General features: G+C 35.2%; 1 protein-coding gene across 2 annotated transcripts in view; it reads left to right on the plus strand.

Moving 5' to 3' along the window:
• LOC119628456 (uncharacterized) overlaps positions 1-19,280 on the plus strand; it is a 102,386-nt gene extending 83,106 nt beyond the window's left edge. For both annotated transcript variants that reach the window (XM_062668333.1, XM_062668334.1), the window contains exons 2-4: positions 9,637-9,764; positions 11,394-11,571; positions 18,980-19,280. The gene's annotated coding sequence lies outside the window, so the exon portion shown is untranslated. The remainder of the gene's footprint in view (positions 1-9,636; positions 9,765-11,393; positions 11,572-18,979) is intronic.
• The last annotated feature ends 343 nt before the right edge of the window (positions 19,281-19,623 follow it).

Consider the following 19,623-nt stretch of genomic DNA (forward strand, 5'->3'; position numbering starts at 1 on the left):
ACTCACAAGAGGTCCTACCACCAGTAATTACGCAAATTATAATTTTACGGGTTTCATTTTTGTTACACGATGTTATTCCTTCACCGTGGAAGTCAATCGTGCACATTTGTTGAGTACGTATTTCATTAGTAAAATTGATATGATGCAGAGAGATGTCTGATGAAGGGATTGGAACACCGGTGCATCGCTCAACACGAATGCACCGGACGTCTTATCCTTTAGGCCACGACGACTTGATTTTCTTTAGTTTGCGCGACACGTGGACATATTTAAAATGACTTTTACGATTTAATCTTAATATTATTAATTTATCTTTATTATTTCTGTTGCTTCGAGAATATACTGATTCATTGTTACTTTACTTTCGATGAATATTCTTTTTACAAATATGCGACGTAATGAAAATTACTTTTGCCGTTAAATCGAGCATTTTTTATTGTCATTATATTATTTCCCATGCTTCGAATGCTTTACAGTTTTTGTGGTCACGGTAGACTGAGATGTTATCGGTCGATATTTGAATATTGTACTAACTATAACCGCCTATTCTTGTTTAAAAAAAGGGTGCGTGTACATATGTACGCGCGTAAGAAGTTATATTTTATTTTTATTAAATTTATTTCTTTTTTTTTAAAATATTAAATAATTAATTATAAACATTTAACATTAATAATTTAATAATATTTAGTATGAATTATATTAAATAATATTATTGTCATTTTTATTACTAAAAAATGAAGGCTAATAACACCTTTTTTACGAGTGTACATGCGCGAAAGTTCACCTGCGGCTATATTCAGACTCGCCAAGTTACGTCGGTCGTATTGTAATGAGCGATTTAGTTGTCAACTTCATTCTGTTAATTTTGTGTCACGGTGCGCGCGCATTGTAAAATTTCACTCTCATCAATTTTTAATAACGTGCCTAAAGAAGTATAACTTCAATATAATTTTAAGCTTTAACGTTTGCAATGCTAATAAGACATAATGATACATAATGACGATAAAAAATTCTGGATGATACCGTGAAAGTACTTTTAAATATTTCTACGACTCGCGGAATCCGCACAAAATACTAAATATTCGACGGTTACCACAATATTCAAATGTCTTCGCAAATGCTGGTTTGTGACCACGAAAAGTGTCAATATTCGTAATTCATATAAATTAGAGGACGAACTCACCTAGTCCACGTGGTATTTAATGATTACTGTAGCATATAGACATTGCTATATTATTGCCACCAATAATAACCTTGAGATATGATATTGGAGTCACAATTGTATCTAAATACAGAATACGTGCAGACACATAAAAAAAAAAAAGACGGCGAAGCATAATTTTTTACTCCGTTCCAAATATACAAATATTAAGTTAAGTTATAATTTCAAAAATATATTTAAAAATACAAAATTAGAATTAATTCTAGATTGGGTTCCTTGTAATTATCGTCCTCACTTGACCCCATTCAGACAACAGAACTAATGTAGGAAAAATAAACACGTGTAGTGTCATTAACCGCGCCAAGATCCGTTTCAAGTCTCGCTAATAATCAAACAACGAGCTTACATAGCCCTGCTATTAAGGCGCTCGTGGAATTTTACGAAACGCCTTTTCGCTTGTCTGGTATCTTTCCAGGTAGCATGGAAAAGTCAATTAACGTGAGCTACTTTTCACTATGAGAGGGCATTGACTACTTTTTAGAATTGAGCTGTAATTTTTTATTAAGTTTCTTTCATACTGTCTCAAATAAGATGGGCGGATGAGTTCATGTGGTGGGAATTTAACACTGAGGTTTTTTTTTGTTGCTTAGTTGGGTGGACGAGCTCACAGCCCACCTGGTGTTAAGTGGTTAATGGAGCCCATCGACATCTACAACGTAAATGCGCCACCCATCTTGAGATATAAGTTCTAAGGTCTCAAGTATAGTTACAACGGCTGCCCCACCCTTCAAACCGAAACGCATTACTGTTTCACGGCAGAAATAGGTAGGCAGGGTGGTGGTACCTACCCGCGCGGACTCACAAGGGCAATAAAAAAAATAAAAAAAAGGTCCTACCACCAGTAAAAATCAGGTTATCGAAGCCTATCGAGTGAAAGCCGCTGTCTAATATAAGATTGTTCGAATTACTCACACCAGAAGCCGGCAGAACGACATACGAATCAATCAAGAGCTAGGGAGTTCCATAAGAAAGTAAGTAAGGTCATTACAACTGAAGATGGATGATGTGCTAGTAGTGGGTAGAGAAGGCGAGAATATTCTTATTTACCGATTATCAACTGGTGTGAATATTCTCATAAAAAACATCTGACCTTTTTTTATTTAACACCACCTCTTAACCTATCCCTAGATGATAGCTACCTTGTTGCAAGTACTTCGGCTAGCCTACAAAATGAAGAACTTATTATAAAAATATAATTTATATAATTTAAAACTTAATTGTAATTTTTGAAAGAATTACATGGCCATAGCTATTTTCGGTACAAAATAGTTATTTCTGTAGGTTTGAAACTTATTTCCAATTTGTCTTCGGAAAGCGAATGCGTGCTTTGTCTGACATATTTGCACTAAAGCGAACATACAACGCATCAAGTTGTCATCGAGCCCTTTCATTACGCCATTTCCACTAAATTTCCTGCTAATGCTGGAATTTGTGGAATGTTAAATTATACTCAACTTAAATATCTCTGATTAATGGCCGTATAGAGTTTTGCTTCCTGAATCCAAACCCAAAATAATCTTCGAACATTAATTATTGAATCTTGGAAACTTATTTGTCGTCTTATAACTGTAAATAACAGTAAAATTTGGATATATTGCCATATTTGTGTGATTTCTACTTATTTAAAAGTAACAAAGCTATAAATATTGAAGAGTTTGGTACACAGAAGTATGATAAAATTTCGAATATATCCTACATCTTTCATCATATGTAGTTTACACTTCGAATCATTTGTCGCAAATAAAATCTTACTTCGAGTGATTTATTTATCTATATGTATAATTCATTTTGAGGTTAAGCAGCCTGACTGTAGAGGCCAAGTGTCTTATTAAAAGACATCTCAAGGGTCACAAAAATGCTTATTTATATTTCAGTGGGTGAATCAAATTTATTTGTGATGGTCAATCATTACAAACGTTTGTTCTGAGTGTCTGGTGAACTAATTTAATCCCAACAACATATTTATTATATGATTTAATTCTGCAAATACTTGAATTTATTCAAAACAACGTCCAAACCATGATCAGGGTACTACCATTTTCTTATTACTTTTAATGTTAACATTATTATTATTATTGTATTTTTTAAGGTTTTTAGTTTTAGGTTCATTGTTAGAGTTGATTGCAGTAATAGATTGTATATTTCCAATCAATTTACTATTTTGTTTATTGTTAAAGTCTGTGGTCAAGTTTCGAATAGATTAATATTGTTTTTCTTTAAGATTATTTGACTATGGTGTAGCCTTAGCGAAATCTGTGATTATACTCGTAGAAGTAAAGTTTTTGATAATAGAAAAATTTTAACATTATCTTGGTACATGTTTGGTGAAGACCATGTGATCCAACTAACGCTACAGCTATGGTAGTCTAGTCAACAAGTTCAAAAACGTGTTAAATAGACATAAAGCTCCTAAAAATATGTACGATAGCTCATTGGATGCGGAATGATGTCTACAAAAATGTTTTTTAAGGGCTTATTAGCACATAAAAAATTGCGATTGTTATAAACAAAATAAGATTTAAAAAAAAAGGAATTTGGTTTTTCCTTAATAATTTCTAAAATAATGATATTTAAGGAATTTTGAAAAAAGATCCTGAAAGAGGAGGAAATTTCCAATAAAAAAGTCCCAACTCCCGGAATTCTATCTCTATTATTTATAAAAAAAAATAACGCTGAAAATAGCGCTCCGCGAGGTCGCTACGGCATAGGCGCGCCGTCTAAAAAGCCGGTATATCACCTAAAATAATTTTGTTATAGTATTAAATAACAATTTAAAAATTTGAATAAATTATGATGTAATCTAAACACTTGAAGGAAAAAAACCTCGGTGAAAAAAAAATTTTACATCGATTTTTCAAAAATTTACACCATTGTTAATTAACTAACTTTTTTCCAATCTCTGTTTTTATAAATTACGGTATAAAAGTTACAATAATTCATCTATAAATTTTCCCTTCGTGGAGCTCTTATCATTTAAGTACTTAATAAAGTTAAGCAAAAAAATTTTTTTTATCTTTATTATTTTGATAATTATATTTTTTTTTAATTAACAAAAAATTTAATTTCTAAAAAATGTTATGAAAAATTTTTTTTTTTCGTAATATCTTAATATTGCTGTTTTTGCATCTACCATAGGTTTTAATTAACATTTAAAAAAAAATTTTTACGCTATTTGTTAAGAAATTGTTTATAAATAAATAGACTATTTTGGGATTTAAAAAAAAAAAAGAATTACCGTCTTATTGTATAGGTGAAATAAAGATTTAGAAAAAAAAAAAAAATTCTTAAATAAATGTTTTAATTGTTTAAAATCGTTTTTTTCATATTTCAATTGTTTAAATAATTAGTTAAGAAATTATTTTTTTCTTAAAAATCATCATTGACTCTTTTCAGCGGATTAACAAAGAAATACATTTTTTTATAAATAATTTCATTGTTTATTAACTTAACAATTTGTTATAAAAAATTAATATTAATCGTTATATTTTTTTTCGAAAACTACAAAAAATTATAAAAACAACCATATATATAAAATATAGAAAAAAAAATTGTATTTTTTACAGCATTTTTAGATATTATATGATAATGAAATTACAGCCGTTACATAATTTGTCAAGCTATAAATTGTTATAACTTTTAAACTATAAGAGATACGGTAAAGGACACTCAGGTCATTTTTATAAAGGATTTATTTATCTTTAAAATAAATTCAAAATCGATCCTGTAACTATTGTTTATCAGTTATAAGCATTAGTTTATAAAAAATTATGATTCCTTTGATATTTTTTGAAATTTCATAGCTTATAATTTGTTGAATAATATAGATACAGCTACGGACCCAAAAACTTTTTTGTTCTATGATAAAGTATCTTTCTAATTACGTATAAATCATAGAAATATATAATTTTGTTTAAATAATATACTAGTTTTAATTTATACTTACCTCATTTACATTCTGCTATCGATCAGTTTTCATTTATTTATCAAATGCTTATAGCAACTGATAAACAATAGTTACAGGATCGATTTTGAATTTATTTTAAAGATAAATAAATCCTTTATAAAAATGACCTGAGTGTCCTTTACCGTATCTCTTATAGTTTAAAAGTTATAACAATTTATAACTTGACAAATTATGTAACGGCTGTAATTTCATTATCATATAATATCTAAAAATGCTGTAAAAAATACAAAAAATTTTTTTCTATATTTTGTTATGTATGGTTGTTTTTATAATTTTTTGTAGTTTTCGAAAAAAAATATAACGATTAATATTAATTTTTTATAACAAATTGTTAAGTTAATAAACAATGAAATTATTTATAAAAAAATGTATTTCTTTGTTAATCCGCTGAAAAGAGTCAATGATGATTTTTAAGAAAATAATAATTTCTTAACTAATTATTTAAACAATTGAAATATGAAAAAAACGATTTTAAACAATTAAAACATTTATTTAAGAATTTTTTTTTCTTCTAAATCTTTATTTCACCTATACAATAAGACGGTAATTCTTTTTTTTTTTAAATCCCAAAATAGTCTATTTATTTATAAACAATTTCTTAACAAATAGCGTAAATTTTTTTTTTTTAATGTTAATTAAAACCTATGGTAGATGCAAAAACAGCAATATTAAGATATTACGGAAAAAAAAAATTTTTCATAACATTTTTTAGAAATTAAATTTTTTGTTAATTAAAAAAAATTATAATTATCAAAATAATAAAGATTAAAAAATTTTTTTTGCTTAACTTTATTAAGTACTTAAATGATAAGAGCTCCACGAAGGGAAAAATTTACAGATGAATTATTGTAACTTTTATACCGTAATTTATAAAAACAGAGATTGGAAAAAAGTTAGTTAATTAACAATGGTTAAATTTTTGAAAAATCGATGTAAAATTTTTTTTTCACCGAGGTTTTTTTCCTTCAAGTGTTTAGATTACACCATAATTTATTCAAATTTTTAAGATGTTATTTAATACTATAAAAAAATTATTTTAGGTGATATACCGGCTTTTTAGACTGCGCGCCTATGCCGTAGCGACCTCGCGGAGCGCTATTTTCAGCGTTATTTTTTTTTTATAAATAATAGAGATAGAATTCCGGGAGTTGGGACTTTTTTATTGGAAATTTCCTCCTCTTTCAGGATCTTTTTTCAAAATTCCTTAAATATCAATCTTTTAGAAATTATTAAGGAAAAATCAAATTCCTTTTTTTTTAAATCTTATTTTGTTTATAACAATCGCAATTTTTTATGTGCTAATAATCCCTTAAAAACATTTTTGTAGACATCATTCCGCATCCAATGAGCTATCGTACATATTTTTAGGAGCTTTATGTCTATTTAACACGTTTTTGAACTTGTTGACTAGACTATGGCTAGATGAAACTGTACGGGATAAGAAAATTTGACAGATGCCTGAATTGGACGATGTAAGAGTACATCTTCAAGTCGAGTGTGAGTTTATCGCATGAAGATATTGGCTTTGTTGATACATCCAAACAAATAAATTTGTCTAAAATCTTTAAGAAGTCGGTAGTTCTTTAGCAACGTACGAGCATCCACCACTGTCGACGATACGGGCATCATGCTCATTAAGCCTCATTAATTTATTTATTTATTTATAACTTCATATACTAGAAAGTATAAAGGCGGACCATAGGCATTCTCTAACAGTCTACCTTAGGGGAGTGTAGAGATGAACCTTAAATAGCCTTAAATAAATACTAACCTTAAATATATACTCAGCTTGTTCTTTTCTTTTGTGATGTTGCTTCTTATTGTTTTTAGAATTAATGAAATTATGTACACAAACAAATACAGAATAGATCCCTACAATTCAAATTCTAGTTTCAGCTATCTCTATCTATCGTTTTTAGGATTATTATACATTTTATAATTATCATAAGTCAATCAACAAACTTTTATGAAAAGCTAGTGGAAAAAAACGTTTGCATCAAGTGTTAAGTGAAAAAACCCTTTATTACTGTATCCCCGTCTTATAAATTCTTTTATTTGATCCACTATAATTTGAGATTGCTTTTACTATGTGATAAAAGACGTGAGTAAAAAGAACACTTCAAACTGGATGTATGTTTACATATATGTATAGTGTTGTATGGAATTTCACAGAGTGTTAACCGGTGACCCCTGAATGATTGTAATGCGAATGAACCCTTTATATTTATCATTTTAACTCCACGTGATCATTTAGTTCTATGAACTCTAGTTTGTCAATTGTTTATGGATCAGTTAAATGCGATCATGTGCGTCGTTGATACGTTACTGATATCCAAAATGGGTTTAAACAATACTGATTCAATATATGCAGTCAAAGATAAAATGCAAATATTTTCAAGCTTAAATTAAGAGCGTTATTTACGAGGATCGTAAGTTCAGTTATTGTTTTAATGTACACAAAATGTAATAGCCTAAAGCGGATTACAAGATAAATAAAGTGCATCGACATTTGGCTATCTGATATTACCGAGCTATTTCAACTCTAGGCGTCCTTTCTTTCGTCCTTTTTGTAAGATATTAAGTTATGGAGACTAGTCCGCATAAAAATTTGTCTACATATTGATGCAAGCATGGAAAATGAGAGTATTTATAATAGGTTACTTAAGAATACATAGCAGATTTGGGTGTATACTAACTAGTCAGGTCATAAGTATTGTCACACAGTAAAAACTTTTCTTTTAGAATGCTGGCCACAAAAAAGTTTATTGAATTCGAATTTCGAATTGTTCATGAAAATAAAAATGTACCTATACTTTTAGAATTTTACTCATTTTTAAATATGGAGTGGACGCTTAAAGAAGACCGTGTTGCAGTTATTGCGTTGCATCGTTGCGGTTACGCGCCAATTCAAATTTTTAACATACTGAAAAATTTGAATATAACCAAAAGATTCGTTTATCGTACCATCAAACCATACAATGAAGACTCTAGTGTAGATGACAGGTCAAGAAGTGGTCGCCCTCGGTCTGTTAGGACTCCAGCAGTGATAAAAGCTGTGAAGGCGCGAATTCAAAGAAATCCCAAACGTAAGCAGAAACTGTTGGCCCTTCAGATGGGGTTAAGCAGAACCACGGTGAAAAGGGTGTTAAATGAAGACTCAGGGCTTCGGGCATATCGAAGAAAAACAGGACATCGTTTGAATGCTCGTCTAATGGACCTGAGACTGAAGAGATGCCGCGCTTTGTTGAAGCGGTGCGCGGGAAAAAAATATCAGGAAATTCTTTTTTCGGATGAAAAAAATTTTACCGTAGAAGAGAGCTACAACAAACAAAATGATAAGGTGTACGCACACAGTAGTGAAGAAGCGAGCAACCGTATTCCGCGTGTCCAACGAGGTCATTTTCCATCCTCGCTCATGGTATGGTTGGGAGTTTCTTATTGGGGCTTAACAGAGGTACATTTTTGTGAGAAAGGTGTAAAAACGAATGCAGTTGTGTATCAAAATACAGTCCTGACGAACCTTGTGGAACCTGTTTCTCATACCATGTTTAATAACAGGCACTGGGTATTCCAACAAGATTCGGCGCCAGCTCATAGAGCGAAGAGCACACAAGACTGGCTGGCGGCGCGTGAAATCGAATTCATCCGGCACGAAGACTGGCCCTCCTCCAGTCCAGATTTGAATCCGTTAGATTACAAGATATGGCAACACTTGGAGGAAAAGGCGTGCTCAAAGCCTTATCCTAATTTGGAGTCACTCAAGACATCCTTGATTAAGGCAGCCGCCGATATTGACATGGACCTCGTTCGTGCTGCGATAGACGACTGGCCGCGCAGATTGAAGGCCTGTATTCAAAATCACGGAGGTAATTTTGAATAAACTTTAGTGTCATAAGAATCTATGTTTTGTTAAGTTCATTTTGGTATATGAATGGTTACATAATGAATAAACTTGTTTCAACTATTTTACATTAAACATGTGACAGAATTTATGACCTGACTAGGTATAGTGCTGAAGAGACTAATGAAAACTAAATTGCTTTCTCGTAAGCATTATCAAAATTATACCAGTTAAATCTAAGAAGATACTTGTTCGGATCTCATAAATAATACTTAAAATTATATCTGACGTTCGGGAAAATTTATGGTTCGAGGTTTTCACAATGTAACCAAACGTACTGAATTATGATAAAGTTATTCACTCGATTTATTATATGTGTAATGAAAATATTTGATCACGATGAGTCAATTATTGTAATAAATACAATTTGTAAGATAAAAGCGTTTTGTTTTGAATAAAAAAAAAAAAGCGTGTTTTTGTTACAAATTTTTATGTAATTTGTAAAGAATCTAGACTACATTAAGGAAAGTTAACATAAATATGTACATAAATATTTATGTAGACAACATTCCAGACCCAATTTTTCAAGACAACTATCATTTGTTTTAGATGCGTGAAACTATAAACAAGACGGTCGTAAAGTGAGCCAGCGTGTATCAGTGAGAAGCGTTCACTGGATGGAGCGGCGCGCACCACAACAATGAGTCATACGGTAGCACAACGTGGTCGAAATTCAGGTCAGTCGCGGCCTCGGGGAAGGACGCCCCGGCCTGCGAGGCTGGTACGCACACAATGCTATTTGTAAACACCCACTACAATCTTCATTGCGTTATGAGATCATGCTGACCGAAGCTAAGCTTTGAGAGAACTAACTTCACGTCACACTTGGTGACAGTTGGTGACAACCAATGCAGTTTGCTTCTAAAACGCTTGGAAACAACTCGCGTCCACCTGAAAGCGGCTTAAAACTTCAAACGTCTGACGTTGATGTAGATTTATCTATTCGTATCTTTGGTCCAGGAATGCCCTCGTGTGTGGGATACAACTGAAATAATTACAAAAAGTGGATCCTTCATATGGACGAACACTTTAATTAAAGGTTAATAGCACGAAATAAATCAAGATCTGATCAAGATAGATCTTGATATTATTTCTGTGGTTAATAGATTCTTGAGCTGTTATTGAAACAAAGCTTTCCTGGGTTGGCTTGTGTATTTTACTGCTAAAGAAGATTTTTTTTATAGCTTAGATGGGTGGGCGACCTCACGGCTCACCTGATGTTAAGTCATTACTGGAGCTTATAGACATCTACAAGAGACATGAGTTGTAAGGTCTCACTTACGTAATAATCGGGGACAAGTCACACACGCAGGGCCCAAACTAGGGGAGTCCCTGTAATATGGGAGCTAGAGACTTTTTCTATTGCCTTTGTAGCTGTAGGTTAGTGCTTACCGTTACTCATGGACGTCAGCAATGGCAGGGGCAGAGCCAAGCCGCTACCTACCATTGCGTACTCTCCGCAAGCCTCGTTTGAAGAAGGACATGTCATAGCGCTCGGGAAACATGACTGACATTAATAGCTGACATGACTAACTGACTGAGATGGCTGACATTCATAGCATAAGGTATTATGTAAGTATGTTTATAATATTAAATGCAAATAACAACCTGTATAATGGTAGAGCTTCTAGCCGTATTAATTCGCGGCAGAAACATAAAATCATGATACATAATGTGCAGGGCGTACAACAAATTGTATTCCAAGGTTGGCTATGATGACTGTTCCTGTGCGGCCTGAATTTTTATTGCATAGTTGGGTGGACGAGGTCACGGCCCATCTGGTGTTAAGTGGTTATCGGAGCCATAAACATCTACGACGTAAATGCCGCCACCCGCCTTGAGCTATGAGTTCTAAGGTCTCAGTATAGTTACAACACCTGCCCCACCCTTCAAGCCGAAAAGCATTACGACATTAAGGGTGGTGGTACCTACCCGTGGGGACCCACAAGAGGTCCTACCACCAGTAAAACCGACTTCCGATTTCCTCGCCCTTTAACAGGTCGTCGATCCAACTTGTGGGCGACCTACCCACGCTGCATCATGCGGCACGTGCTTGAGAATTTCGATCTATTCTACGAGCAATGTGTCCTACGCATGGCATATTCAACTTTGCAATCCTACGGGCTGAGTTGATTATTTTCTCCGAATGTAGCCCTCTCCGTTGCTTATTGAGTGACTTTGTGCCTTCTTATGGTCCACTGTGAACGTAATTGCCTCAGAGCCGTATGTTATGACCGGCCATACACTGGTCGAAAATTTTCGTCTCGAGATACTGGTGTATTTAGGACGAGAATATTCTTTTGCAGGTATACGAATGCTGTCACAGTTGGATTCGTTGATTGACCTTTTGCTCGAAGATGTACCTAGTTGGAAAATTTGCCCTAGGTAAACGCACTCTTGTCAATGCTCATATTAGAGGCTAACTGGAATAGAACCTCTACTAAGGCCATTGTGAATTATGCTGAGGTCCTCCACAGTTTCAAGGTAACTGCAATATAGTCGGCAAATCGAAGGTGAGTGGTGTAATTGTTGTTGATATTGATGCCTCACTTTTTTAGTCCAAAAACCTTGCAAGCAACTACCAATGCAGCGGTAAACGGATTCAGAGGAATAACATCTCCCCGTGTGACATCACGGTGCAGAAGGATGAATTCCGAAGCCCAGTCTTGTAATTTATATGATACCAATAGCCTCCAACTAAAATAGTAGTGACATAGGGACGGGCGGACGAAACTATGGGGAACAATAAAATGGAATTGGTATATAAAAATGAAGAGCATAAAACGAATACACAATAACATCTGGTACAATGCTACAAAATACATTAATAGACTGCAATGTCAACCGTTGGCGAGTGGCTCCAGCAGCTGTCGTATCCGCGGCTAATTGTCGGAAAAACAACACCGACATACGGGTTTCAGCACCTCAACGGGCGCGACCTTTACGCGCCATTAGGTATAATAAACCTCCGCTTTGTAAAGTCAATGACATTCATTTCCCGTTGAGATCTGTTGCCGGTTCTGATATTTGATACTTGGAGGTCATCGCAAGTGTGTTTTCGCTTTTGAAACGTCTTCACGTACGTTTTATCGTCTAATTAACAAAATATAGAACGTTCACGTTTTAAAATGTTTATACTTTTAAGACAAATATTTACATTAAAACGTTTGCTTAATAAGCACAGAAATCGTATATGTGATGATGATTGTATTTGAAAGGGAATCGGAAATGCTTTTAATACAATATTGTTGTAATGAGAATGTTTATTACTTTTTTTAATTTCATCATCATCATCATCATCATCATCAACAGCCCACAGTCGTCCACTGCTGGACATAGGCCTCTCCCAATCCACACCACTGAGCCCGGTCTGCGGCTCTCCTCATCCACTTCTTGCCGGCCACCGTGCGGAGGTCATCGCACCACCTAGCCAAGCTAGCTTTAATTTAAAACTCTAAAAAACGTGAGAACAAGAGTGATCTAATTTGATATTTCCTCCTTATTTTATTTGCAGTACTCATAAATAACGTTTATATAATCTAATTACGTATCATTTCCTCAATAAGGAAGCTCTTAACAACTTCATCATGTCTCCATATTCTATTGAATCAATCGATCGAAGTGCATTAATGTTCAAGAACATTATGGCCTTGTTCGTCTATTACTGTGTAACCTTGGTCACGGAGATCCGCGTTGCAATTTATGTCATATTCAATATAAATTAATAGCAACATTAGACTATTAATTTTACGTAACATATTAATTGAGTTTCAATTAACGTATTCAATAACGTTTTTTTAATGTAGATAATAAACTTAGTTTATACGACATTACTGTCTATAAGGCGTATTTTAAGCTCACACGGGCAAGTACTACCATCCTGCCCATTTCTGCCGCGAAGTAGAAGAAAAGGGAGAAGTGGAGAGAGAACAGTTAATACAATACAATTGAGAGTTCTTTCTATGGACTCCAACATCTATTTAAAACCAGGATGGGCAGGAAGGGCTCGGTAGCTAGAGGCATGGATTGGCCGAATTGCCGGTATCCAAGAGCGACCGTGACCGACTTGTCATCATATCATTATCAGCCTATATCAGTCCACTATCGACTTGGTATGACCAAGTTTTTTACGGTTTTGATAGCTCGTAACATAAAGTATCTCGTGTGTGAGAACATTTTCAATACTCGACATAAACTTCTTCTTGTTGCCTTCATTTGACATGATGTGGATTCTGGACAGTATATCCTTTTATCATACTGCATAGATTGCATGCTGCATTTGACTTAATTTTTACGACTGGCCTAACGCCAACCCTCCTTGGAAATGCTGTCGTTGGCATAACCATAACCAACATAGCATTCAATCAATTTTACGCCAGAAGGACCTCAATATTGTCTGCCTATAGTTTAAACAATAAAAGAAGAAGTATTAGCGTCCTTTGTTGGGAAAAAATGTAAACAGATAAATTTCATACAAAATGTTGTTTCATACAACAATATTTTACAAATTTATGATTTGCATTATAATATATATATATATATATATATACAAACACGGGCCTTTCAGAAACGGTTGTCATCATCCAACAGTGTGTTGATAAATTTATTTACAAATATTTCACTGAGCCCGTAAACTTGATTGTAAATTAATTTTCACTGCGTTTTGCACTGTCAACTTTATTAATTTGGATTAATGAATAAATTATTTTTCCTCTTTTTGTGGACGGTCTTTAAATATAATTTCAATGACAAAATTATATGCATAATCAGAGGAGCATAAACAATCAGTTTGCCTTGGTAGATGTCAATTCAAAAAAAATATTAATTCCGTACATATTAACGTAATATAACTGTGAAACAATGAGTACATATATTTTATTTTTATTTTTTATTGTTTAAACAGGTGAACAACGGGTTATAGGTGTTTACTGGAACCCGTAAACATAAATATATCAATAATCCACCCATCTTGAGGCACGGGTTTTAACGATCGCCTTGACGACCCGTCGGTCAGGTCTTCGGGGTGGCATCGCGAGAATTGCTTATTCTGCCCGGGATATGACCGTGGGCGGAGATCGAACGCCGAGTGAGAGAGCCGGACCGTTTGGTGGGTTAATCATTCTTGGGCCTGCGATCCGCTTCCAACATCTGGGGACCGTCAAGATCAATATACCCCCCCTACGCCACGCCCCTGGGCGCAGAAACCTCATGTACGAGGTGCGGCCCAGTGCCCGAAAAAAAAACCGATTCCAAGTCTCAATTCTATAGTACAACGGCTGCCCTGCTCGTCAAGCCGAAAGGCATTACTGCTTCGTGGCAAAAATAGGCAGGGTGGTAGAACCTAACCGTGCAGTTCATAAAACCCTATTAGTAATCTTTATTTTTTTTTTTTTTTATTTATTTATTTATTTATTTATGTACACACAGAAAACAAGACACAGTACAGAGTAATAGGAAAATTATGTACAAAGGCACTGCTTATTTCTTTGAGAAATCTCTTCCAGCAGACCTGCGAGAGGATAATGAGAATAATAATAAAAAGTGATAAGTGTGTGTAGAACACATAACTAAAATAACAAATACAACATGAGAATTATAGCACATACACATAGCAAATATTATAAGTAACACAGTAACACTCGTATATGCGAAGAGTATAGAACCATGATCATTCGGTTGATGATAGATAAAATTGTTTGACCTTGTATTTAAAAACGGAAACAGACTTGCAAACTCGGATGTCAGCCGGCAACGAATTCCACAGTCTGACCGCGTGCACAGTAAAGGAGTGAGAATAGAAATTGGTTTTGTGGGAAGGAAATAACAAAACAGAACGTTGGTTGGACCTGCAGGGAGCATCAGGAGAACGAATGAAAGAGAATCGCTCACGTAAATATAAGGGAGAAGTGGGCTTATGTAGGATATTGAATAGGAGACATAATATTCGAGTATTCCTACGAAGGCGTATAGGGAGCCATTTAAGTTCTTTGCGAAAATGAGAAACATGATCGAATTTTCTGAGATTGTATATAAAACGGATACATAGATTTTGCATCCTCTCAAGCTTGTTTGAGAGCTCCTCAGTGGCATCCAAGTAGCAGGCATCGGCGTAATCAATTATGGGTAGAATGAGAGCTTGGACGAGAGATATTTTTGTATGCTGAGGTAAGAAGCCCTGCAGACATCTCAACGAGTGCAAGGCAAAGTGCACCTTCCTACTAATCTCAGCAACGTGAGAACTCCACGAAAGATGTCGATCTACAATAACACCCAGGTTTTTAACTGAATCGGTTAGAGTTATTTGAGTCCCATCCAAATAAATTGGGGGGAGTATAGGATCGCTGAGTCTACTGCGCAATTGTTTACCCCCTATAATGATAGCCTGTGATTTTCCCGGATTAATGTGCAGACCGTAGGCTTTTGCCCATTCACTGATAGACTTCAGATCACTGTTCATCGCAGCAATAGCCGATTCAACTTCAGGCTCCGAGAAGTGGCGATATAGCTGGAGATCGTCTGCGTAGAGGTGGAATTTAGAAGATATAAGCCTAGTGACAGAGTTTATAAACACAGAAAACAGAAGAGGAGAAAGAACACCACCTTGGGGAACGCCCGCACTGACGTTCTGCCAATCCGAGAAAGTCTCGTCAAGACGGACACATTGCGAGCGCCCCCGAAGGTAACTATCAAACCAGTTAATAGCAGATGAGGAGATATTGTTTGATTTGAGTATTTCGAGCAGAACATCGAAGTCAACAGAGTTAAAAGCGCTGCTGAAATCTAACAACACTAATAAAGTTAGTTGTTTGTTTTCCATGGCCCAGCGAATGTCATCGGTCACTTTTAGAAGAGCTGTAACCGTGCTGTGGCCCTTGCGAAAACCAGATTGGAAGGAGCTAAGAAGATTGTGGGAGAGGAGAAAAGACGACAGCTGACGGTGGACAATGTGCTCAAGGACTTTGGAAAGAAAAGGAAGTATAGATATAGGCCGGAACTGAGATGGCAAAATAGGATTGGGGCTTTTTGGGATAGGAACAACGTAGGCTTGTTTCCAAGAATCAGGAAAGTTGCTAGAGGTAAAGGAAAAATTGAAAATATGGGTAAGTATAGGTGCTACCGTTGGAAGAATTAGGGCAATCATTTTAGAGCATACGTTATCAATTCCAACAGCCGTGGATGAGATGGAGAAAAAGGAATTACGGACATCAGCAACCGAGACTGGACTTAAGTCAAAAATAGGGATCCGGGGTACGGATAGACTTGAAATCTTAAGCAACGTGGCCGTCTTTGACGAATCACTGAGTGACACAGGAGGGAGAGAAAAATGCTTATTGAGGGCGCACAAGTCAGTATCCTTGACAGAAGAGACCGGAGTTTTGCCAATGCCGACAGATTTAAGGAATCTCCAAGTATGAGCAGGGCTGCGATTTTCAAGTGATTTGTGAAAGTAAAGTCTTTTAGCATCTCTGCACAAACGGTTGCACCGGTTGCGCAGTGCTTTGTATATGGCCAGGCTGTGTTCAGTGGGGCAACGTTTGTATCTTCTTTTGGCTTTGTCCCTGCGAGCCATCAGAGTTTTAATATCCGGCGTTAACCACGGTGCAGGTTTATGTTTAATTCGAACTCGACGGACGGGGGCATGCTGATCAAACAAACTGATTACCTTATCATTAAAAGAATTGACCATGTCGTTAATGTTATGGTGTTCAAGAATACACGACCAGTCGGTATTATTTACATCCCGTCGCAACGCTCCCAGATCAATACCCTTGTAATTGCGAAGTAGGAGAAATTGTGAATTACGTTTAGGGGGTCGAACACGACAGGAGAGATAAATCAAGTCATGATAAGAAAAGGAAGCGGAGAGTTGACCATGAGTGATAACATTATCAGGAGAAGATACTATCATGAGATCAAGTAAAGAAGGAGTACAATTAGGAGAAAAATGAGTAGCAGAAGATGGTAAGACCTGAAGGTTAAAAGAAGACAGTAAAGATAGAAGTTGACGAGATCGGTAGTTGTTTTTGATGAGGCAAGTGTTGAAGTCTCCCATAATGATTACATGATTGTAATTTGAGCAGAGCTCGAGCAAGACAGAATCAAGAGAATTGAAATAATCAATATTGAGGTTAGGGCTATAGAAAACACCAAGTAGGAGTTTAGAGTGAAATATGGAGATCTCAAGAAAAAGAAATTCAGCGGATTCGGAATACGGAGAGGGTGACGCATTTATAACCTTAAATGGAATTTCAGCACGCAGGTAGATAGCCACGCCACCGCCCCCCTTCTCGGTTCGGTCATTTCTGATCAGTACGAATCCAGGGAGTGAAAAAAATGAAGAAGGAAGAGAGGGTTTTAAAAAAGATTCAGTAATAAGTATGACGTCAAGCGGAGAGTTGCTAAATGAGGACAGAAGGTCAGTATAATGACTAGGAACACTTTGAGCATTAATGTGGGCTATATTAAGATTATTGGAATAAGTAGAAAAACATTGGGCGATCCGATCATGTAGGGTCAGAACTGTGGAAGAGCTACTATTCACACTGACAAAACTATCAGATGAAGAGGTACACGAAAAGAAACTATCATTGAGATCAAGTAAATCATCAGTTTCATACATTGATATGTTAATAGATTTCAGACGTGCACAATTAAGACGTGTATGTGTATATGCAGAAGAACCAAAGTGGAACTTAAATAAAAAAATAAAGAAAACCAAATTAATCAATTACCCAGTGGATTACCTTACCAACTCGCTGGTTTAGTGACAGAGATTGAACAGAGAAAAATTAAAGACAACTTAAATTATATGCTTGCTAGACACAAAAGAAATTAGCATTTAAAAAAAAAAAAATCCTTAAATTATAAAGTACATAGTAAAAGGACATGTTTTACAAAAAAAAAAAAAAGTTTTATGACCACACAGCACCACACAGATTTTTTGGCAAAGAACACGAATAAAACGCAAATCACAAAGTATGTTTTGTCAACTAACAGCAAGAACAAAACGCAAAAGACAGTTTAGTTGAAAGCAAAATGTCAATGTCAAGTCGATGTCAAATAATGTAAACATATTATTCAGAAAACAATTTCTCTCGACATTAACTAGTATTTGATCCGTGATACATAAACCAACCAAACAGTAACTATACAATTACAATATGAATATAAGCATTAAAGAAAAATTAGAATACATGAAACATATTATTATCACTGACTACCGACAATTTAAAACACATGCATGTATGACAATTCTTATTTTTATTTTTAATAAATTTTGTACGTAATAAAGCAGATACCTCCATAGTGTTTCAAACTACCATTGCACACTACATATTAATTTATTTTAAGATGTGCTGTGTGGAAGTCCAGCAAAGCATTTTAAAAAGCGCCGATATAGGTGCCTAAACGCGGCGCCGACTTGATTTGGTCACTTTTGGCTGAGATTTGGCAGTCTCGCGGTCATCATTGGTCCGTGGAGAATTATGGATGGCCGCAGCAGCAGGGTATCGGGATGTTAAGGCGTCCAGTTCAGACTTACACTCAATTTTATGACGAGTTTTGTCAGGTGTTAGAATGACAATTTTTCCTTCCACTGACCAGCAGTTACCGACGCTAAAATGTTGTCGGGCAGCAGTGAAGATCTTGTGTCTCGTTTTGGTGAGAAATTCAGAGACAGTGATTCCAGAGCCTTTCAGATTGGTTTTATTATCCCATACAACATTGCGATGCTCCATGCTGCAGAAACGCACTAGGACAGGTCTGACTTTGCCCTGAGAATTGCCGAGCCGATGACAATTGTTGATATGTTCTATGCAAATTTCAGGGAGTTTCATGTTTCTAGTGAAAACTTCAACAATAGATTTGTGAAATTTTTCATTTTTATTTTCAGGAATACCATGTAGAAGTAGAACTTTTCTTCTCATCATGGTCTCATGCCTATCCAACCCGAGGCTGAGAAGCTCAATCTGGGTCTTCATCTGAGAAAGTGTTTGCCACACAAAAGCTTTAAAATCATTAAACTCACGCGATAAAGTTGAAATATCGACATGTGCTGGAACAGCTCCGGTAGATGCCTTCTGCAGCTTCAGGTCATAGTCGTTCATACGTGTTTGGAAAAGCTTCTCGAGGCTTTCTAGACTATTTATAAGTTTCAGATCCATGATGTGTGCAAGTAAAGTTTACGGCCAAAACAAGTGTGTTTTATTGTTGCTAAAAGTTGTATAACACTAAACAGCGAGAATAGGTAAGATTAAGACACAATTACAGCATTAAACAATCACTATTTTATCCTTTTTATAATTTTAATCTAATTAATATTAGCAGGGGCGAAAAATTTGCGTGTGTATTGCTCGCCTACCCACACAAGAAAGTGTTTTTTTTATTTTATAATCTACCCCAGGGGTTCCCAAACTCATTTTGTCTACTGCCCACTTTGAGAATAAATTATTATTTAGCACCTCCCTTTTTTAACCTACTTAAAACCACTATAGCGAGAACTTATACGGTATTGTGGCGGGTAGCCATCATACAACG

This window comes from Bombyx mori, chromosome 4 (genome assembly GCF_030269925.1).
Source record: "Bombyx mori chromosome 4, ASM3026992v2".
NCBI classification, from domain to species: domain Eukaryota; kingdom Metazoa; phylum Arthropoda; class Insecta; order Lepidoptera; family Bombycidae; genus Bombyx; species Bombyx mori.